The sequence below is a fragment of the Micropterus salmoides genome, unplaced genomic scaffold (genome assembly GCF_014851395.1).
Source record: "Micropterus salmoides isolate LMB-PRFRI ecotype aquatic unplaced genomic scaffold, ASM1485139v1 Ms_hic_scaffold_517, whole genome shotgun sequence".
Lineage (NCBI taxonomy): Eukaryota > Metazoa > Chordata > Actinopteri > Centrarchiformes > Centrarchidae > Micropterus > Micropterus salmoides.
The window spans coordinates 1-24,175 of record NW_024044257.1 but is presented as its reverse complement, the minus strand read 5'-3'; the positions used below and the strand labels follow the sequence as shown (position 1 = coordinate 24,175).

The 24,175-nt window shown below is 38.6% G+C and overlaps 2 pseudogenes; one reads left to right on the top strand and one right to left on the bottom strand.

Annotated features, from left to right (window-relative positions):
• The first annotated feature begins 4,229 nt into the window (after nucleotides 1-4,229).
• On the top strand, nucleotides 4,230-15,270 carry LOC119889537 (annotated as a pseudogene).
• A 5,125-nt stretch (nucleotides 15,271-20,395) lies between these two features.
• LOC119889538 lies at nucleotides 20,396-23,891 on the bottom strand (annotated as a pseudogene).
• Between the last annotated feature and the right edge of the window lie 284 nt (nucleotides 23,892-24,175).

Here is a 24,175-nt window from a genome sequence, read left to right as displayed (position 1 = left end):
CGCTAACATTAACTGATCACTAACCAATCACTGCTTTAGTTTACAGTAGACCTATAGGTCATTGGCCAGATTACCTGTTTTGAACAATGGATGCCTACGATGGACAGAGAGCAAGGGGCGGGGGGGGGGGGGGGGGTCAACAGCAGGTTGACCATGAGAGAAGCTGGACTCAGAGTTAAGCCCAACTTGAGTCGCTTTTCATTGGCGTCCATAATTTGAACCTTCAGAAATTAAAATTCTTTCTACAGTACATTATTGTAAAATAAGTATACATTTGTTGCAATAAAAGTAAAACTTACACTTTTGGTTTACATATGTTTATGGTTTGCTTTCCCTGTATGCTACTCACCTGTCAGCAGATTACTTTCACTCTACAACATTATATGGAATGTACACATAAGCCTATGAAAGACAAAAGTGCTTTAGATTTGGAACAACAGTGTGCAAATGGTATATCAAAGAACTTACTATCTTGAAAAAAGTGTTTGCCATCTGATGCAAATGCTTCATTTTGGAATGTGCTTGTGACATTTTGAATGCAGTGTAGGACATTTGAGACATTTTGCATTTTGTGTGAGCAGTTGTGGGAATTGTGTGTAGAGTTTTGAAAAAAGGTGACATGGTTTTGAAAATGTGTGAAGCAGTTGGAAAAAACTGTAAGTTAATAAACTGAAGTAACATCCTATGAAAGTACCTCTTATAACTCCATGGTAGTTTATTTGGAAATTTGATGTCATTGAACAAATAGAAATATACAATATATATGTATATAGTTTTGTTGTGATGGAAGGTACAAGCTGCCATTACCTGAAGCTGTTTTGAACTAGACTTGTTTATCAGTACCACAGCATCGTGCAGGCTTTGTAAAAAGCATGAATTACTGTTTAAAAGTTCAGCTTTGATGAGAAGGTCATAAACATTATTTATCGTGAAGAAATACTGATAAGGATTCAAGACTAAGGATAGTCTTGTTCCAACTTAATGGCTTGTCTGTTGGAACAGATGAGAAAGGCAGGAGTTTCAATGCAAAGAATTTGCGATCTATGCTTTTTAGTATTCAAATTAAATGATTTAATCAATGAATTGTTTCAGCACTAAACCTAACCATGTAGTTTTGTTGTCTAAACCAGACTTTTTACAACGTTAACTACTACTTTTATTTTGAAAGTTTAACCAGACATTACATATGTATTGTCGCCAACTGGACTGCGGAGCTCTAGACGTTAGTGCGTTAAAACGCAACGCCAAGGGGTCTTGACCAAGCGTCCATATGTGACGAGAAGAGAGTGAGAATGTGTTGCAAGGGTTTTCCACAGGTGAGCTGGCTGCCAATTTTGATTCTGAGGCTCTGTCCATCCAGGAAGGCAGGTAGAGGAAGGATAGAGTGGGATTCAGGTCTGGAGTTGCGTGAAAGACGGCTTTTGCCAAAATGAAATGAAAATGAAAAAAAGTTCAAGGAAGGTGCAGCTTTCCACTGTTTTATCGCCTTTATCTAACTCACATAGTGTGTTGGTTTTGTTCTTATTTAGGCAGAGAAGTCTTATTTTCTACTTCTTTTGTTTTGTTGCCCAGTAGTTAGTCCCTCGTTTAGGAGGGATCTCTTTTGATAATATTGTTTTCATTTGTTTACGCAGCACCATTTTCCATTTGTAGATGTTGGTGAAACTCTCGCCTTCAAATATTCAACTTCCTTTTACTAAGAACAACTGGTTTACGTGTACGTCTCTTTGGGTTCTCTCCGGGTGCTCCGGCTTCCTCCCACCGTCCAAAGACATGTGGCCTAGGTTAACTGGTGGCTCTAAATTGTCCTTAGGTGTGCGTGCGTGCATGGTTGTTTGTCTATGTGTGGCCCTGCGATGTACTGGATGTACCTCACCTTTCACCCGATGTCAGCTGGGATTGGCTCCAGTCCCCCGTGACCCTGTATGCAGGATATGCGGTTGACCTCATTTTTAAGAACCCGTGTTGAATCAGTCAGGTCGATTATTCAAGATCCAACTTGTGAGCCTCCGGTTAAGTATTGTTGTTCACCAGCATGTTTTAAGTGTCACATGGTGTAACCACAGTTTCAGATGAATTGAAGGGGAACTCTGATCTTTACTACAACACACACACACACACACACACACACACGCACACAATAATCGCCTGGAGGAATCAGTCTCCATTTGACACTATCACAAGTTCACTAGAAAAAAGACATCTTCCATGCTGACAAAAGAAGCCTTGAGCTAAATTCGGTTATTATATTTAACCCCTCTGTCATCCTGAGGTCACGGATGGTTGTCACTTTACTGCACAGTCTGCTGTGACTCAGATGACTTGTAGCATTATTAATTTATTTGACGTATTGTTTATTTACAGTTAGACAAATAAATTAGCTTAGATTTATGAGTTGAATTGAACTGACCTTGAGTTACAGTGAAATTGCAAAAAGAAAAGTGGGATACCAAAAGTATATAACAATACAATTGTTCCTATGACGCCTCTGCAGGGGCCCTGACAAACAGCAGGAAGACATGATCCCTTACCGGCTTCCCACATCATCAACTGACTATTGTATTTGTTAGAAAGGCCAGAAGCAATGCTCCTTATATTTCCATTTAGAATTTTGTGTTAAAAGACGTGAATGGACACACAACACATAAGTGCAGTGTAGGTATACAGTATCTAGTCTATGTACTGCTGAATCCAAAAGGAGAGTCCTACATTTGTCTTATTTATTTATCATGAGCGTTTTTGTCTTCAATACGTCTTCTGTTTCTATATCAGCAGAGTGACACGTGTTATTTTGTCATTTTTATAAATGTCTTGTGTATCCAATCAATAATGCAAACTAAAAAAATAAATAATTAATAAAAGTAATGACACATTTCATATTAAAGGAGCAGTGCAACATTTTAGGTCATAAGCAGTGAGCTGGTATACAGGCATTGTTTTAGACAGAGTGTGAGGAGCAAGCTTGTTAAAGTATGCTCGTAGAGTCCTCTGATGTTTGACTGGTCCACCAATAGGGGAGAAGTTAATCACTTGACACACAGCCCCTCCTTATTTGCATAATGAGGCAGAAATGCATAGAGAAAAGTAAAAAGGACATGCAGAAATAAATACCATTGGGGAAATAAATAGGGCAGAAATGCAAAGGAAGAATAAAACAGACAAAAATAATAAAACACACACATAAATAAATACATTTAAAAGTAATTAATAAAAAAAGTTGAAGATGATAACGGACAATAAATAAATAAGGTAATTATTATAAAGGTGAATAAATAAATATTAAAATATATATACATTTATGTCTCATTGTATAATTTAATTACTGCCTACATTTATTTATTTACTTTATTTTTTGAGCATTTAATCAGATGCTTATTTATTTATTGAGCATTTAATTATTTCTGTATTTATTTCTTAATCTGTCAGGATCAGTCCTCCATACTCATTTAACTCTTGGTAAGAAAAAGCATACTTCCAGAAATGTCAAACTATTCCTTAAAGTAAAATGTAGCAATGAAGATCACAAATTACTAAGAGTTACAAAAGAGTTGCTGCTCTTTAAATTATACGATATTATTAGAATTATTATCTGTATTCAGCACAAGTTGATGGAAACAATAGTTATTTGATGATTGGCTTGCTGACTTTTTTGGAACTTTGTTTAAAAATTGGACAAAATGTATATGGGAACTTTCTATTTATCTATTTTCTCGCACTTAGAGTGTTCAAGCCTACCGGTACTTTAAATTTAAGTTGGTTCTCAGTCACACTGACAAAGCGACCGAACACAGAGACGAAGTGAGACAGAGAGAGAAGGAATGCAGGACTGGGACCTGCAGCCATTGTGTCCTCATACAATATCTGACTTCCTTTAGATGCCAGACACCACAAACACACACACGTACATACATAAGAGTTGAATAGCAGGCAGCAAGGCACCAGGCCCATTTCCTCTGCTGCAGATGTAGGCGATGGAGAAAGAGAGAGAGGGAGGGAGGGAGGGAGAGAGAGAGGGAGAGAGAGAGGGAGAGAGAGGCTGGTACAAACTACAGTCTCACACATATTTCAGTTCAGACCTCTGGACACACACTGCTGTCATCTGTCTGCTGCTGGACCACCTGTCTCACTTTCAAATCAACTGTATTTCTTTGTACACTTGTTCATCTGTTTGTTTCGGTGTTTTTGAAGCCGTTCTTCTTCATTCAACTTAAGTTGGACAGCAACACAAAAGTTGCGACTAGGGGAAGACATTAATACACATAAAACAACTGGAAGACACTTGAACCGGTGCAACCACCTCTCATCTTCGGCTGCTGGCCGCTGAGGTTCACTGGAAGGGGAAGAAATGCCTTGCTCAAAGGCAGCTCAGTAAAAACTCCTGAGGGAGAGGAGAGCAGCCGCTTTACCAACTTTGTCAAGATTTTCTCAGGACTACTGTGATTCCCTGCCTCTTACTCCTAAATCAGGTAAAGTGTGTATATTCGTCCACCAGGTAGATTCTTAAACCCAACACATTGAATAGTTTGGCAACTAAACACAAATTTCAAGTATTTAAATTTGATTCAACTTTCACCATTTTTGAGTTTCCTTATTAATCATATCCCTGTCATAGTAGAACTAAATACATTTACTCAACTACTGTACAAATTTGAGGTACTTGTACTTGAGTATTTTTCTATTTTATGCTACTTTATACTTCTACTCGACACCATCTCAGAGACAGATATTGTACATTTTACTTCACCACATTCGTCTGCCGGCTTTTGTTACTTTCCAGATTACAAAAGTAACGAAAGCCCTCTTGTCTTGTGAAAACCATGTATCTCCAAAGTTGGTGATTTTGAATTAGAATCGTTCTGATAAACTAAAGGATAAAGTTTGTTTATGATGAAGTCATCCTCCTTCTTAAGCTAAATAAACAATTTGAACCCCTCCTGGATCAGCGGAAAAATGCATCGTCACAAAGCTGGAAACAGGGCTGTTTCTCTGAGCTCATGAAAAGTTCACTTTTTAGAGATATGTGTTTCTCACAAGACAGCAACATTACAAACATATTTGATCTTATAGAATATGATGCTTTGCTGTAGATTAAATTACCCAACAGCATATAAAAGTGTTTAAACGAGCTCAACAACAAACATCTGCTGCAGTAAAATGCAACTTAGACATTAATGCAGCAGGAAAATGAATCTAGAAACATCAGATATAACAGAGAAACACTGACAGGGAATATTTTACTGAGTACTTTTATTTAAGTAAGGTTTTAATTGCAGGACTGTTATAATGTAGTATTTTCACAATGTCGTATTACAGAGTACTTTTACTTAATTAAAGGATCTGAATACTTCCTCCACCACTGGAAACAACTAACTCTCCACTCAAACTAACATTTGTGACATTTCTCAAAAAGCATTTTGAGAAAGTGCTCAAAACAGCCATGTTAGGCCTATAAGTTAGGTGTTAACATTTAAATGCAGAAACAAGAAAACCATCGCAGGTTTAACAGGCAGAGTAGCTGTGGTCAGGAATCAGCCGCTGTCATCATAAACAAAGTGCACCTCCGATATCTGATATCCGATATCTGATGTGTCAGTGACAAACAGGCAGACAGATGATTTAATAAGGCCGTATTCTGGCAAATAATGTCTAAAGTTCTTCAAACTTGTGTTAAGATTATTTCCTTCCAAACTTCTTAGCATGAGGGGAAAAACAAACAAATATAAACCAAACAAATGTTATTTGTAAATGTTTCAGGAATCAGTGAAAAAAAAGGCTTTTTGATTAATGTGAACACATTTGTTATCATGTTGACCTATTAATACCTTGTAAAATATATATAGTGTAAGTTATAAATACTGTTTATTATCAGACTAAAAACATCCTCAGGTCTAACGGTTTATCATTTATTATTGTAAACCAGCAGAGGATCTTTGGGTGTGTGTGTTCGCCCGTTATCAAGACAGGATGCAGAACAATGCTGAGTGCTGGGTAATAGGCACACATACACACAAACACGGACACACACGTTTGCAAAGGTCAGGCGAAAGTCTATACAAGGAAGTAATATTGTTATTAATGATGCTGGGAGCACTTGTGAAAGACATAAATACACACAAATATACACACACACACAGTTTGTTCAAAGCTATTGGGTTTTACAAAAACAGGAAGGGAGGGGCATTTAAGGGACATTTAATAAATAAGGGACTATCAATGGTTTAATGTCTTTTTTTCCCCACAGGCAAAGTTCGTTTTAGTCTTGTTCATAGCTTTTTATTTGAAATTAGGACCGTTTGAACCATGAGTCTTCTGAAACAGACTTTAATAATTGAATCCTACAGTTAAAAAAATACAAGTTGAAGTTATCTATTAATGATATAGATCAGCGATCAGTCACATGTGCGGCCCCACCATAAACATGTGTTTGGCTTGTTGTTGATCCACTGGATGTTTGAGCTTCACTGTACAGAATGATGCATGTGCAGATACGCATCTGCTGAAGGAGGAACGTTTCTCTGTGCTCAACTAAAATTTCAATTTAAGACATGGCTGTACGAGCAGGACTTTGTCACATTACAATTCTGCAAGCCAATCAGGATCCAGTATGCAACTTACACAAGTGTCATGTGGAAACTTAAAACCTGCTGTGCAGATATGAAAATGAACTTTTCAGTGAAGTAGGAGACATCTGGCGTGCAGCAGCTAAACTTTTCAAACAGGCAATATTTCCATATTCAGCCCATCGTCACCTCAAAAACGGCCATGTAAGTTGTTTATTAATTCAATTCAATTCACTTCAAATTAGCTTTATTGGCATGAATGTGTAACAACAAGATTGCCAAAGCATCATATATACAACACCAAAGAGGTGTTATATCAATTATCAATTATTATATAGCTTATTATGACCCCTATTTGCAATTTCTGGTAGGCCGCAACCTCCAGTGGCAGAAGAAGTCAGGTGACGTAGTATAAAGAGCAACAAAGAGGGTGGTGGGGTGGACGGATGTGTCAAGTTAGCTAAGGACTTTCACTCAGGAGAACGATGTTCGAGTCCTGTATAGAAGAAAGTCAAAGATGACATGTTAATAACATTTTGTAGATGACTCACCTCATGTGACTAACTTTACTTATGTCACGTGATGTATTTATTTTAACCCAAACCAACTTTCCAACGGACATAGATGTCGTTTAAGAACACTTGACAATTAAGCTATTTTGACATTTGGTATGAGGACGTGTTGGCATATTCATAGATTCTGGATATTTGTCCACGAGGGAGAACGAGTGGATGTCATTTAGAGAATTTGTAACAAGATTATTGAACTTTGTTGTGGAAAAAAAAGCTCAGACACACATTAGTATTCAAAGCAGAGCATCTTTATATGCCTTTTAAAAAGTATACACTGGAACAGTGTATACTTTTTAGTTGTGAGTTGTTCACTAGATAACCCAAAGAACAAAAGTGGCAACAATATTCATCCGATCACACTAAAAATATCTAGAGATGCAGTTCTCTTGTGTGCCTTTCTTTCTCCTCTTAATAATCTACCCCACGCTGCTATTCTGGCCAAGAGATAATTTATCTCAAGGGACTTAAATAAAGATGAAAAAAATAATTTTTTTATTAACTTACAACTATCTAAAACATAAATGGGAACAACATGTGCTTTTGGTGTCAGGGCGAAGACTTCTTAAAAAACCTTTGCATTGACTTTCAGCTGTCTTACAGGGAGAATTGCGGGGGAGGAGGAGATTTTCTGTAATAATAAGTAACAATGCAATACATGTAACCTTTTAGTCTCTTTTTTATAACTCTACATCAAAGTTATGAGGAAATTACCTCTTACTGAGTCATTATTACAAAACACAACATCACTGGAACGTGTCATGCAGTCAGATTACCGGGAAATTTACTTTCTTGTTCTTCAGCGAGCACTTACTCCCTGGACAAAAACTTTTTTAACTTCACTTCTGGTTCTAATGAACACCAAAGCCTCTTTAGGGACTGCTAGCCAAGCTTCAGACTTCTGGTCTTATTTGTGTTTTACAGAGGAGGAAAACAGTAGTAGTACACACAGCATACATAAACATACCCACATATCCACAGTGACAGAGAGAAGGACAGACTATGTGTGTGTTTACAGTCGACGTCTAGTTTTCCTTCCCCAGAGACAGACGGAGGGAAGTGTGGGAACCGAGTATGAAGCTAAACTAAGACATGGGCGCAGACATTTTTATTAATGGGGTCGAGGCCAGGGTGGAGAGAGGGTCACGGGGTCAAGATAATATAAGAACACACACATACACACACTTGCTAACCACCATCAGACACCAAGCAGTCAGGTTGCAGCAACAACCAGAACAAACTGTGTTCTTCAGTGGTGTTTCCATCCAAATTTAGTGCAAATATTTTATGAATTTTCAGATCATTGGCAAAAGAAAAAGTGAATTTATGTGTGTTTTATGACTGCATATTAGGGCCATCGTGGTTTTGTGCAGGCGGGATATGGGGCAATAATCTGAAGAAAAAACACATTCTGAAATTAAAGTCTTACATTTATGAGAAAAAAGTGGCACTTTATTACTTTATTATTAATGCAAGACAAGAGTCAGTGCAGGCATAAGAGGGGGAGGGCCAACAAAGCCACAGATCTTAGCCAGTTTTTTATGGTTTTGGTCTTTGAGATGGTATCTCATGATACTTGTTGGCTAAGTAACAAATTTTCTGCCTCAGTGTCCTGTCTTTGGTCTAGGACAAGCCAGAGATTCTTGTTCTCCACCTCTTCTTCACCTCCTCCTCCTCCGCTCTACTCTTGCTCCGCGTCCTCCTACTCTTCCTCCACCTCCTCATCTTCCTCCTCCAACTCCTACTGCTCTTCCTTCACCTCTTACTACTCTCCATACTTTGTTTGTCCTCTACCTCTTCCAAAACTGGATGAACTGACTCTGGTCCTTTTATTTATCTATTGAAGGTTCTGATTGATGTGTTATCATTTATGACTCCTTGTGTTTCCACCATGTGTGCTGACTTGTATTTTATTTTATTTTTACCTACAACAGTACAATACGCCACCATACTGATTCCATCCGCTATTGTTATGTGAATATTTGTTGGCTCATGAAGATAAACGGGTGTTGCTTATTCTCCAGTCGGTGCCATTTAAAGTTTGCAGAAGAAGAGGTCACAGCGATATAATGTAATTAAAAGAACTCCAGTCAAACCTCAAACAAACAAAAACAATGTGTGAAACGTGATGGAAATATGGTATTTATATATTCATTTAAAGAACATTACAGTCTCCTTATCAGTCCACACTGATCTGGGCGTTTCCTGCTAACAATTGATCTTAGTTAAAAGAGTTTTCTACGAAAGCTCTTAGATTTCTACTTATGCTTCTAACTGTATGCTTTAGTCTATATAACATACTGCAGTCACAATATCTCACATCTTGTATATCTTCTTATTGTGCAGCCCTTTAAGAATAACAAAACATTTTAATGTAAATTTAAAAAATAAATCCAGAGGTCTGTGTGTGAGTTTTAGTGACATTGATATTCTATCAAAACAGATATAACGTTCAATGCAACAAGCTAACAGGTTCTGTATGTTTAAAGGTGGCTGTTTGCTTTATCTAAGGAACACGTTTTCACACTATCTGAGTTTTGGCATTCTGGAAAATGTGGGAAATAACTAACCGAAGCAAAAGTAGATCGTGGATAGGCAAAAATAGATGCATAATCTATGTAGAATAGTTTTACACAAAATAAGTCCCAACATTTATTGAACATAATAAACAATTTGAGATATACATTGGTGCAGCAGTATGTAAGGGTGGAGAGCGCTGTAACATTTTCTTTGGCTGAAGTCTCGTACATATTTGTCTCTGTCAACAAATGAGCCACCTGACCCTGCTGCAGACATGACACCTGTGTGTGCTGTCTGTTCCTCAGGTGAGTCTCTTACCTGCAAAGTGACTGCTGAGAATAAATCTGAGCTGAGCCTGTGATCGGTCATGGCAGACTGGAGCCTGCTGGGAAACTTCTTGGAGGAGGTACAAGAGCACTCTACCTCTGTCGGCAAGGTATGACACACAAACAGACGCGTACATGTACACACTGCATATACTGTATACCAGCCAGCGCGGCACCAGAGTGACTTCCTCTGGACATGCTGGGAAAAAAGATAAACAGACATAAACATACTCAAAATAAAACATACTCAAAATAAAATTTTTATTTTGAGCATCCTGACCCATTGTCTAATTTAATAATAAGCAGAAGTTTATGTTAGCATGGGTATGTTTGTTTACATTGTACATCCCTAGAAAAAATCATTAAGCTTTAAAATAATCTAAAATAACAACAAAATGTTTTATGTAACTGCCTCAAAAATACCCCAATACCTGTTCATATTATCTTAAAGTAATGCTTCTATTATAATTTCTCCTCACACATTATTTTTTATTTAATTTAAACTTTATTATCCTTGAGTACTGAAACAAAATGCGTGAGCAACATGTAATTTAGTCATTCAGTCATGTAGACAAAACCTTTTTATGGCATTTTCAAAAAATCCTCATTACCTCATTAGTTCTGTACAGTATCCATATTATTGTTTCTGATGGCTTGATATTTATTTTTATATATGTTATAAATATCTTATTTGCTGTTTTTCTCTCCACAGGTGTGGCTGACCATCCTGTTTATCTTCCGTATCCTGGTGCTCGGTACTGCTGCCGAGTCATCATGGGGAGACGAACAGGAAGATTTTGACTGTGACACTGAACAGCCGGGTTGCGAGAACGTTTGTTACGATCAAGCTTTCCCTATCGCACATATACGATACTGGGTAATAAACACAACCTAACGTCATGTGATGAATACAGAGATAAAATGATGACGGTGGGAAAAGGCTACAAGTCGCATTTACTTTATGGTGTTGCTTACCAATGTTTAAAGTATGCCACAAGTTTTAAGCTTTCCTTTTATTTCAGTACAGAAAATTAACTTGCAGCTGCTGGGTCCTTGTTTTTTTATATCACAGCTAATATTACACCCTTTTCTTTATGCGCTTCTGCAGATGCAAGCAAGGACTGATGTTGCATTTAAGGAAACTCTACCATCTAGATTTGTGAAGTCTTTTACATAACCTAATCATATTATATAGGAACATGGGTCATGGAGAAGATGTGAGAAGTCTCAGATGTTAGAGCACGCCTGCTTGTACCAGCATTACCATTGCAGTGACCAACATACTAAACTGGATGCACTGAAAGGCAAATCTCCCTCTAATTGAAACATGAAAGACCAGTTTGAATGGATATTCAGAGTCCTGCAAGTTGAAATTGGGGCATGGGAAACAAAACAAATTTGCAAGACATATCACACATTATCATAGTTGAATCTGGGAGCAGTAAGAATGCAATTAATCTTCATATTTATGGTGTGTTTTTACGTGGTTAGCAGTGATGCATAGTCTTTTAGAAATGTGGTAAATTGCCTCAAACTTGTTAGCTTCGTCATTTAATTTTAATTCAACTGGTTTTAATTACAAATCTTGCTCGTCTCCTCCCAGGTGCTCCAGATTGTGTTTGTGTCCACTCCAAGTCTGATCTACATGGGCCACGCCATGCACACTGTTCGCAGAGAGGAGAAGAGGAGGAGCAGAGAGGAGGAGGGGGGAGGGAGGGAGGAGGACCCAGGAGGAGGTGACGGAGGAGGAGGAGGAGGAGGAGGAGGAGGAGGAGGAGGAGGAGAAAAACAGGGGAGGGAAGGAGAGGAGGTTGAAGGAAATGAGAAAAGCGAAGGTCCATCAGCAGGTCGAATCCGTCTGAAGGGAGCGCTGCTGAAGACCTACATACTGAGTATTCTGATACGAAGCATCATGGAGGTACATGATACAATTACTGCTGCTGCCCTACTACTATCAGCTCTGTGGGTAAATAAAAAAGTTTTAGTTTTGAGGCACATTTACTGTTTGGTTCAGTACAGCACCCATTTCTAGCAGCAGTAGGCAGCTGTTTTCAGCAAACCAGCATTGATAATGTTGATGTTGAGGCAGAAGTACAATTAATTAACAAGTTATGGTTTCCCTTTTTTTTATTATTATTTTGTTATTAGTGATTAAGTAAAGCAGATTATCTCTTATCTGTGCTCCATTGTGTTGTACATTAGCCATGACAATCTAACATACTGCATGATATATCATGATAATCCAAGGAAGGTTAAGATCAAGAGCAACTGGACTTGGTTATAGAGACTCGAAGCAGTTCGCCCCTTTCTTAGATGAGGGACGAAACGTCTTTGAGTATCCTCAACCAAGTCCAGTTGTCTCCCTGATTTTAGCCTTCCTTGGATTACTAAGACCCGGATGAATGATAACCTTTGAAGATATCATTATAATGGTATTTTAAACCAAAACGTACTTGAATGAGAGATTAAAGCAAAAAGGAGAAGGGGGGTAAATAAAACACTATAAATCAATATAGTGTAAAACCAGTGGTGGCAAATAACCAAGTACATGTACTCGCGTTCTGTACTTTAGTACAGTTTTGAGGTACTTTTATTTGAGTAATTACGTTTTCTGCTACTTTATACTACTACTACACACTAAAAGATCTGAGTACTTTTTGTTTTGAGTAAAACAATGGAGCTGACTGTGATTGGACGCCCATACAGGTGGTGTTTCTGTGTCTCCAGTACTTCCTATATGGAGTCTTCCTCAATCCTCTGTATGTCTGCAAGGTAAAACCCGAAACCCAGATCATTTTGAATTCCTGCTACATCTAAAACAAGATATTCAATTATATACTCTCCCTCCCTCTCAGGCCTGGCCGTGTCCACATCCAGTGAACTGTTATGTCTCCAGACCGACAGAGAAAAACATCTTCATAGTGTTCATGTTGGTTGTGTCGGCTGTCTCTCTGGTCCTCAGTGTGCTCGAACTGCATCACCTGGCATGGAGACGCTGCTGCAGGTGCGTGTTCTTATTCATAAACGCATTGATTTGAGTTTAAAAAAAGACAACATTACTGCAGGAAATTACCATAGGCTCTCTGTAACATCTAAAACACCACAAAGCCATGGATGTATGTGTGTTAAGTCCTCTGCTCTCTGGAGAAATCCAGGAACAAGTTAGTTAGTAAAAAACAAAAAAACACTATAACACTAAACACTATAGACACTATTGTACTTCAACACAATATAAAGACCCCATGAAGAACGATTGAGTCAAAAACCAACCAGTGGTGCTGTTGGGAAAGGCATTTTTTTACCTCTCTGCCAATTAAATGGCTTTCAAGAGATCTTGTTATCTTGATTTTGTTAAATTTGCACTTTGACCTTACATATCTGAGATAAATAACCCATCATGGTGAGCGTCCCATTTATTAATTGGTCAGAGTTAAAGTATCATTGTCATGTTTGCTGCCTGGTGGTTAAAGGAAGCTTTGACATGTACATGTTGCTGATGCTAAATTCAGAATGTTTTACATCTAAACATCCTGGGGTTGCAAAGCAGCAGTACCTTTTTAACAGAACAAGCGATGATCATAAAGGTGACTAAATATTAAAGTCTGAAAGCTTTAAAAAAAGCTTAAAAATAAATAAATAAAAAAGATAGCCTGTCCCAAAAAAAGGATTGAATTAAAATGTATAGAGTCAGTAATGCATGGATATGCAGTTTTTGGGGGAAGGGGAACTCCACCGATTTTAAGCATCAAAGTCAATTTCGCATCACAAGGAGTCCCATTCAACCAAAAACAGCTGTTTAATGTTGTCTGTGGCTCTGGGGAACTTCTGTAAAGTCTGAGATTATAAATGTGATGATATTATCAGGGTTACAGTAACTTGGATCAAGCTTGGGGACTTAAAACGTATAACAGAAAGCCTGTGTTTCAAGCTAGGGGCACTGACTTTAAAATAAATGGGCATTTACCAGGAAGGGAGATTCAAATAAAAAGCCACACATGAATGTAGAGGTTTTTGCAGCTTGAACTATACTAGGGACTGAAAGTCAGGATATCTTGGCCTTTAACTTTATGGAGGTAAAATACTACATTGTTGGCTTATAACCAGAACAAAAAAATATGACCACATTACCCTATTTTAGCTTCATTACACTGGCTCCCAGTGTGTTTTAGAATTGACTTTAAAATGTTATTGATCACTTTTAAAGCTCTTCATGGCCTCTCGCCTTGTTATATTTCTGACCTTTTAGTCCCATACACACCAGCACGTACCTTGAGATCCTCGGGCAGAGGTCTGTTGTCGTTCCAGAGTCTCGACTGAAAACTAAAGGGGACAGACAAACAAAGTTCTTGAAACATCTAAAGTACATTTCCCACACCGAGAGTTCTGTAACTATTTTCAGCCCCCTGTGATTCAGCTTTTACTTCCTGTAATTACACGTAAAAGCCGAACTGTGTGAACAAAAACCCTGGGGCCGGAAACTGGGTGCCCACTTCTTCTGGAACAAACAGCCACTTCCAGAACATCAAATAGCATATTAAACCTGACTTACTTATTGGTTCTACAAGAGCACATACCATAGTTTAACAACTTCTTACTGGAACTCATGCTACAGTTAAAACATCTTGTTTACTAATCTAGTTCTTTATGGTGAGATTGTATCGTATCTGTTAACTGGCTAAAACTCTCTTGCAGGCAGTTCTTCACAGAGAAGGCCGTCACTCCTGCCAATGCTTTGCTGGCGCGACAGCTCTCTCTGTCTCCTCCACCGCCGTCAACCCCCCCTCCAGACTTCAGCCATCGTGTGATTGGCTCCTCACACTTCATGCCCCTCCCTTTCCCTAACCACCGTCTGGCTAACCAACAAAACTCTGAGAACATGGCCACAGAGAAGCACAAAATGGCCGTCGCTGTGGAGGGGGTAAACGTCCTCCAGATGAGCTGCTACCCTCCCGGGTGGCAGGGCGCTAGTAATAATCAGATCCAAGATGGCGGATACCTGACGACCGATACTAACTGCTACAGCCCTGGGAGCAGGGAGATCAGCTGCCCTAAGATCCTAAATGGCGGCCCAGACGAGCTGTTGCTTTGCCCAATGGAGGGCTCTGTCAGACAGACAAACGAAGATTCAGCAAAACCAGCAGAACCAGCAGCCGCACTAGAGCAGATGACCTCTCTGTTTAGAAAGAAAGACGAAACTGATGAGTTCAGCTCCTCATACACCTGCTACATTACATGCTGCCCATTTAGCATGAATGCTAACTCTGTTTTTCTGCCATTAAAAAGAGTGAAACTCCACTCTGACTTGATTAGGAGATAATTCCTTCAGACATTATTCTGCTCGTAACACGACAACAATGGAGAACTCAAAGATTGCACTAAACTCTGACCACAATCGGATTTGGGGTGTTCAGGTTAAAGTTTAAGTCTGTATGTGGTTTTTTTTAAATCAAAAAACAGGACAGTACATGTAGAGTTGTCATGAGAGTCATCTAAATGCAGACAATCCTTAAAAGCGGCTCACACTGTGATTTTACCCAACACTTTTGAAGCTTGAAGGCGCAACTGAAATCTTCCATCCATTTGTAGCCGCAAGCTGAATGTCTACAAACCTGAGATGAGAAAGAGATCACAATCACAATGCACTCAACGTTTAGGTGCTATGTATATTTTCCTCAAGCCTACTATGGTTTGTTACTTTTTGAAAATATTACAATTTCTAAACTGTTTTTATTTATGCAGTTCAGTGACACATTTTTGCTGAAACTTTTATACAATCGTCAGCTGTAATATTTACATTTATCTCTAAATTTCAGAGGAGTGGACACGAGTCACATGATTTGCACTCTAGTCAGATTCAAGTCACATATGTTGACTTTACAAAATCAAAAAAGACTTGCAGCTGGACTTACCATCAGTGACTTGTGACTTCACTTGGACTTGAGCGTTTTGACTTGAACTGTCTTGATAGCCTCCCCGAGCCCAAATATAAATTATGATATAAAAAAACTGTGTGCAACGCATCAGTTTAACAGATTACAGTTTGAATCCAACAGCAAGCAATCAAACTGTGTGAGCAGAGAAAAGTTGCGAGTGCAGAATCCCAAAAGTTGTAATTTTGGGATATAAAGACTATGCTGTAGTCAAGAAAAAGATGGCCGCAACTTGCAAAACAAAAATTAGCGATAGAGATACAATAACTTCCAACTTTGTTTGACATTTGAAGCTGCACAAAAAAACGATATGTCGTAGTTAATACAGCCGACAGCACATTATGACCTGTGTAGGACTCGAAACTCAAAATTTAGGACTTGAGACTTGACCTTGACACTTGAGTGCTAAGACTTGAGACTTACTTGTAAAACAATTATTTGGTCCCACCTCTGCTGACTTTTGGTGAAAGTTTATCACTCTCAAAGACTGGCCATTGCTGCAGAGGAAGATTTTATTTCATTTACAGCCCTCAAATCTCCCTATGCAAGTGACGACTGAGCCAAACAACTGTGAAAGTCAAAACACTGGGGGTGTTTGGGAACTGACCCCCCTTAAGCAACCAAAGTTTTATCTGTGGACTGAGCCCTTAACTCACTCATTTTCTGGCTGAAATTGTCGTCGGACGCTGAAGTAGTGAATTAACAGGAACTTAACTTGTGATATATGTGAAATTTTTATTGTTATGAGCCTCAAAGAAACATTTTGTCTGTCATCATTTTTACTGTGTATCTAAGAGTGTAACCTGTTTTGGGCTTGTTTAAGTTTTAACTGCAGCAGTATCTGTTTCATTCCCATCGGATGCATATGTTTGTTCAACCTATTCATCGGTGAATATGAACATGAAGCACAAACACCGATTCCATCTTCACACCGGCGTGTTTTAACCATTTCTTCACTTTTTAAAAGCTATGTTTTAATTTCTCATACTTGTCCTATATTGTTGTTGTAGTGTTGTCGTCAAGATGACGACTGGTGAGTTTCTGCTGCAGTTTCTCATTGTGGGTACAACATCTGGACTGAAGCACAATGGACTACAATCTCTATGATCTGAAATGTAAGGTTGTGTGTTTTGTTTTTAGTGGTTACTACGCAAGAGTACAACAAATTATACTTTTCCAAAAATCATTAGGTAATTACTACATATATGTGTGTAGATAGATATACTATCAACAATAATTTAAAATTGTCATTTCGTATATTGTAGTTTTATAATTATTATTCCACAACGCAGACATTATTCTTCTCACAGTATTGCCCAAGAAATCAGGGGGTAATAAGAGCCATACTGGACCTGTGTGTCCCGAAAGGCTACGGTGCGCAGAGGTCTTTTCGGATGCCCATCAAGCCGAGTGACGGGATAACCTCCATAGACCTGATCAATGCATTCTTCCACGTCTCCATCCTGCTGTCCCACAGGAAGTACCTGCGTTTTGCGGTTTTGCGAGATGGATTGACACAGTGGCCAAAATGTGTAAAACAGCTTCTGCATGTGTCACTGGAGCAACAATACTTTTTTCCCACAGACTTATAATGTGTAAGAAGCGGCTGTTGAAAAAAAGTGGAAATGACTTGTTTCACTTCCAGATTTTGATCCATTCAGTCTGAAAGTCTAGAAGAGCCGCACGATTAAATCATTTTATCCCAGTTTAGGTTAGCAGAGGGCTGAACCGGTTAGCTAGGCTATGCTTGCCACAGCGTGCTACTTTTTCATATGTGGAAAAATATCGAAACTTCGCATGTGCAGAGTGAATCAGGTGATTAGTAACTTGTTCCTGATAGGAGAAATTGGACGGGTTACAACTGACCTGTGTTACAACCATCCCTGGTCTCCCCTACTGCTATAATAATTAACACTACTTGGAGGTAACTAAGTGATCTGTGAAGTTTGAGAATACGCATTTATCATTTGTGAACATTCATTTTACAAATAAATACCTGTGATATGTGTAGTTCAGAAATGGCCGGCCACTGCTGCTGTGGACTATCGTTATGCCCACAAGAGATCGCATTTCACCACATGAAGTCTCTTCGTATGTCCACTTCTGACCAAGTGACTTCCTTTCATTGTTACACAAGAGCTGGACAAAAGAGAAACTTCAGTGATGGACAGTTTAAGACAGGGACACACAGGAATAAAAAAAGCATGTCTGGTTCTCATGGCAAATGTCCAGCTTGGATCAGGAGCTGATGGGAGAATTCCCAGAAAGGTCATCTGAATACATCAGGAATGTTTGGGAACTGCAACACTGAAGGGCTTTCTGTTTTCTTTCCCATCTGTGGTAGCAATGTTTTACACAACGCTGCTGCATGGGCGAAAACTCTCCAGCTTTTCGACTTTAGAGTGCATGAAAATAAAGCATCATTATATTAGTTCCTAAATGACTCTGTCCATCTTTATTAAATTGCATAGTAGGCCGCTGATGAAATCACCTGCTGGAATAACAACACTAAGTTAAGTGAGAAAAAGTCAGTTACATCATATGAATAGTTACACAATAGTTTTACATAAAGGTATTATTCCAATGCAAGAGAAAAAGGTAAAGGAATAATTATTTTACCCTACTATTAAGGAGAATCATATTTAAATGTTAAAAAGAAAAAAAGGAAATTAAGAGGTAAAACTTGACACTGTTACAATAAATTAAAATTGTTAGATGGACATTTGAATTAAAAGGTCAAAACTGAAAAAACGTGACATGCAATATGACTGAGCTGAAATTTTAAATTGGTAACAGAAATGGAAACCATATGTAATAAAAATGAAAATGGAAAACGAACTGCATAGAAGAGCCTGCTTGGGGGGAAAAGGGCTTAAATTTAAAGTTATAATGGAAAAGGAAAACATAAATATTCTCAAGACAACTGGAAAGGACAAAACTCAAACACCTCTAATTTTAATATCTAAATAAAGAATGTTAAAGTCGTCTGTGCTGCAGTCACTGGAAAACACGCCACCACAAAACAATTCTGTGGACAACGGCGTCCTCCTATGTCCAAATACATAACTGCAGGACTAAAATGACCACTAATGACCAAACACCATAAATATAATTAGTAACTGATTAAACAAAGCGTGGACAATACAGATAAATAAACCCACTGACATAATGGCTGTAATAACCCATCATGCTGAACTTGTTCTCTGATGTGAGGAGCACTTGAAGACTGGATGAAAACTGGATTTAGGTGCACGGGTTTTTCTGCTGGGTGACGGTTCATGTGTGCTGAAGTTTGTCTAATTTCCTGTGCCAGTTATAAGAGCTGTGTCTCTTTGTCTTTTATAAAGTTTATGGCCTTTCCTCACTAAAGTGTCAGTGTTACAACATTAAATTTGTCCTTGTGGGTTGCCGTGTTTCTCTACAGTGAGAAGGTCAAAGTGTCCCTTGTTACAAGGTTTTCATGCAATACGCATTGATCTTACTGTATTTAAGGTACTTCTGAGTACTTAAATGTGTTTTATCAAAGTAATTTTACAATTTCTTTTGCAATCTGGGTGTTTCTTACATTTTTTTATAATTACTATCAGTGTTAATAACATTTTACTCACCAGCTTAGCTCGGTGAGTTATGGGGGCGCTGCTTTACAACCGAGTTGTAGGTGATGATAAAGTAAACTACTAAAGGAAAAGGATTTTTAATTAAAGATAAATTTAGATAAAGTGCAATTACAGCTTTCTACATATAAAAAACATTGCAGAGTAACTGCAGGTATATAAAATAACTATAATTAGATACACAATCATTCTCAACAGCTGTTTAGCTTATGTTTATGAGTTTACAGCCTGACAGCACACATACCTTAATTTACTGTAGCTCTCTGTAACCTGGCAGGTTGTTTGAAGACAGATCCAGACATCTCTGCTGCCGACTGAGCTTTGATCGAGCTGCCCTCGGTTAATGAGCGGTGGGGGATTATATAACATAGGCAGTATATGACCAGGCGTGGCTCTTATAAAGCAGCCAAAAGTGATGATTTGCATTTACACAGGACAAAGGGGCAGACATTTTAACTTTCAAGGGTTGTAGTCCAATCAAATCTGTGCAAATCAAACAAGCATGTGCTCTTTTAACAGTAGGATCAGATTCACCCGACTAAACTGGTAATCCAAATTGCATACTCTGGTTTGATCAATAGAGAAGACACTGAAGGACAAGTGGTCTTTTCTCGTGCTCTTAAATATGTAAATACAAGCACCTTTACCCCTCAACAGCTGCAGACACATTTGTAGAATTGCTCTGCTCTTGACCAAAGCTAAAATCAAGAGTACTCGTAATATCAGATGTCGACTTTTACCGTTCAGCACTGTTACTAAGAAATAAACACCTTGAAATGAAGAGACGAGCAGTCACGTTTTAATTTCTATAAGTTTTCTTTAATTGAGCCTTCGTCCATCCTGTCCACAACTACACAACATGGCTACCACATTAATATTGTTTATGTGTGTGTACACCGAGAGCAAGCAGCCCCATCAAAATGCTTTACACTCTGTCAGGTTACAGTAAAATAAGTTAAAACGGTGGGTCTTTCAGGCCTGTGAAACCAGGTAAATAACAAAATCTTCCTTCCCTCCAGCTGGTACCCCTGATGGTTTGTCTGTACAGTACAGTAGCTTGACAACATTGTTTGGCATAGTGATTGTATGCCCGCTGATTTCACACTGTAGGGATCTCAGCAGGGTGGTGGTTTTAAAAGGCAGTAATATTCATTCATACCCCACAATTCCTAACTGTAAGGAGGCAGAAAGCAGTGTGTCACCCTTATTTTAAAAACTCGTACTGAGCCGATAACATGTCAGCAGGGGGTAGAAACAGGAGCTCAGAGGGGCTGCTTTAGGAGTCGTAAAATGCAACAGTAGGTTTAGTCCAAATGTTTTAAAGACATGTTCAGTGTGTCGTATCTAAAGGGCATTCATGGCAAGTGGTAGTTTCTGACCATCAATATATAAGGATAGACAAGAGGGAGTGCAGAAAAGTCACACTGCGTCACCCCTTGTAAGGTTAGAAACTCCAGTTGGCATGAAAACTGAGAGCAGCACCAGTTAACCACCAAAAATCTAAAGATTTCCAACCTGTATCACTTAGATTTAGATTACTTTTTTTTAGTAATAGTTTTTAAATGATGTTGATGGTGGATGGCTCTGCTGGCAGAAGAAATGGACAAGTGTTGTCATGGAAAACAGAATGAGACAGGTCAGGTAACCTATCACAGCTAGAAATAATGTCATTAGTTTTCTTTTCATATGAGTCAAAGTACAGATTGACAAAATAAACAAAACTTGACTAGTTTTATGTTAGCCACTTGAACAATTTGCTCACATCCTGACCTTAAAGACGAAGTGACACTCGGTGTGAACTCACTGGCTCACAAGTAGTGCCACGTTTCCAACTCTCAACATAATTTAACCATATGTACAAATGACTAAAATAAAACTATATTCAACATGTGCAAACCCAAAAAATTACAATAAAATGACATTAATATTCCGATTTCTATGACTGCTCATGATGTTGCCGATTTAAGGTATGCAATGAGGTCCTGGCGCTCTCCTTCTTCTTGATACCAGCAAAGATCATTTTAGTTCCAGGAATGTACTTCTTGGGGTTCTCCAGGTACTCCATCAAGGTTTCCTCACTCCACACAATACCTGAGAAAAGACGGTACATGGGTTTCAGATTTTAAATTTCTTTTATGGAAATTCTTTAAATATGGAAAGCACTCTGCTAATACACGAAAAGTCTATTTAAATTAAATATTTAACTTATCTAATATATGGCAGGGGATTAGAACACAACACATTACCACAATAAGATATTTGATATCAATAATCAGTTTATATACACCATTATAAAATTTAAATGTCTTGATGTCAGTGTCAGACAATGATGCTCCCCATCTTCACTTGATTGATATCCAAAAAAGGTAGAAGGTTATTCAAAGCCTCATTTAACCACACATCAACTGACCTTTACTCTTGTTGGCGTCTGTGTACGAGAAGCCCTCTGCCTGCCCAGTCTTGCGTCCGAACAGACCCCAGAGGTTGGGCCCCACCTTGTGCTTCCCCCCCTGCTCTACTGTGTGGCACTGAGCACACTTCTGGACAAAAGTCTTCTTCCCTTTGTCAATGTCTCCCATAGTCAGCTGGAGAATCACAAAGTGAGGGAAAAGTGGACAGAAAGAAAAGTTACAAATGTTATTTTTTACAATTTATGATATTCTAACCATCTAAATCCTAACCCTGTTCATACTCCTAAGTGATAATGTTTGTGAATTTAATTCCATAAATACATCTACTATATATACATACTATTATTAGATCATAGTTGTGGCAGGAAGCTCATTACTGGTCTGACCGGCGCCATCTTGTAAAGGTCATTTAAGGTGATAACTTTATCTGCACGTGTACAGCAGCTTTCTTTACACTTCATTCAAACCCGTCATGACATTAATCTGTGCACTGGCACCCTGCCGAGGTCATTCCAGGGAAATCCAACATGCACAGGAAATGCACCAACACACCCTTAAGGACACGTAGCTTAGCTTCCTTTCGCTCCCCTCTGGCGTCTGTTACTTAAGAAAGACTTCCAGGCTTGTCCAGTAAATAAGGTTTGATTTGATAGTGTCACGTAATGAAGGTTTAGCTTCAACATGTTGCGCTTGTCAGTGAGTTTAAACCGGGCCAACATTAATGTGCTTAACTAAGGGTGTGTTAATGATATGAGCAGAGGTCTGACCAGTGCTTTGCCAAAAAGGTGTTTTTTACTTGTTCTGTGCTCAAATTACTGAATAAGCCTTTACTATGTATGAATAATCAGGTAATTAACTTTTGATAAATTAGCTTGACGTATGTTCAGAAACAAGGGACGCTTCCACTAACGTATAAAGTAGTGAAGTGGATTAAGTAAGGACTTAATGTCACCTGGAAACACCTAAATAGGCACATTTTTGGCTCAACATCTCACCGGTTTGTCTGTCGTTACTTGACCTCAGTGTTTGCATACCCGCAGCAGCAACACCAAGACTGTTAACTAGCCAAATGTGACACATGTTGCTTGGGAAAGCTTGGATCAAAAAGCCATTTACAACAACTGGTATCATCTCAAATAGATACTAATGTTAACTTAGCTTCAAACAATGATTTCTTGTCGTATTTGACAACGTTACCCAACACACGACTGAAAGTTAACTTTCAGGTTACTGCCGTAGCAAGTTGATCTCGAGTTAACTTATATAACGTGTAACTTACACCCAGCTAACTGCAATTGTTTCTTCTATAACGTTTTAATGGACCATAATCTACACAAGACCTTGAACATTGTAATTTCTGAAGTAACGTTAAAGGGCGATGGTAGTTAGCGTCGGTGTCACAGCCTTAAACGGCGGGCATAAGCATCAAGGACATCCTGTCTAACGTACAAACTAAAGGCAGCCTCTTTGCACAGACAGATAACCTTAGATATAACGTCGTATTTACGACCACAATTTGTATTTGACAAGATGAATCTCACTGAGATGTTATCATTAAAGCTAAGCCTGGTTAGCATGCTAGTAGAGTTAGCCGGATGTGTCAACCCCTCCAAGGATGCTTCAATGTCGGCGTCTGAGTATCGCACTCCACTGCAGTTATTAGCTACCGTAGCTAATAATGTAAAATTTAAATCAATATTCAATCCAACATAAAAATAACACACTACAAATAATAAGGTGTAAGATGATTAACTTTTTAGTTCACACAAAGACAAAGCTAAAGACTAACAAGGGAGCTAACGTCAGCTAACTTGCTAACCGTTAGGGCATCCTTTTGAGTAACAAAGCCGTAAAATACAGTTTATTATCGCTGTAAGTGCTCTATGTGAAGTATAAATTCTTACCTTTTGGTTAAAATCCCTCCGGAGCAGGTATAAAACGGCGTCTCTCAGCAGACGTGCGGTTTCTGGCGGTCGTAAAAGGTCACTCACTTTTACAGGCACCGGCTTTCGACGTCATCATCCGGGCTTTCCTGTGAACCGTGACGCGCTGCCTTCAATCCGGCCGAGTCTCATTTCCACAAACACGCGTTCCTTAGCCGACTTTTATAATAGGCCACGTTATATGGAATTCGCTTTTTTTGGCACACAAAGCTCAAATACACTACATTCAACAATAATGATTAAGAAAATAATATAATGTTGCAGATTTTTTCGCTACTCGCCTTAAAAGATGAGACGAGGGT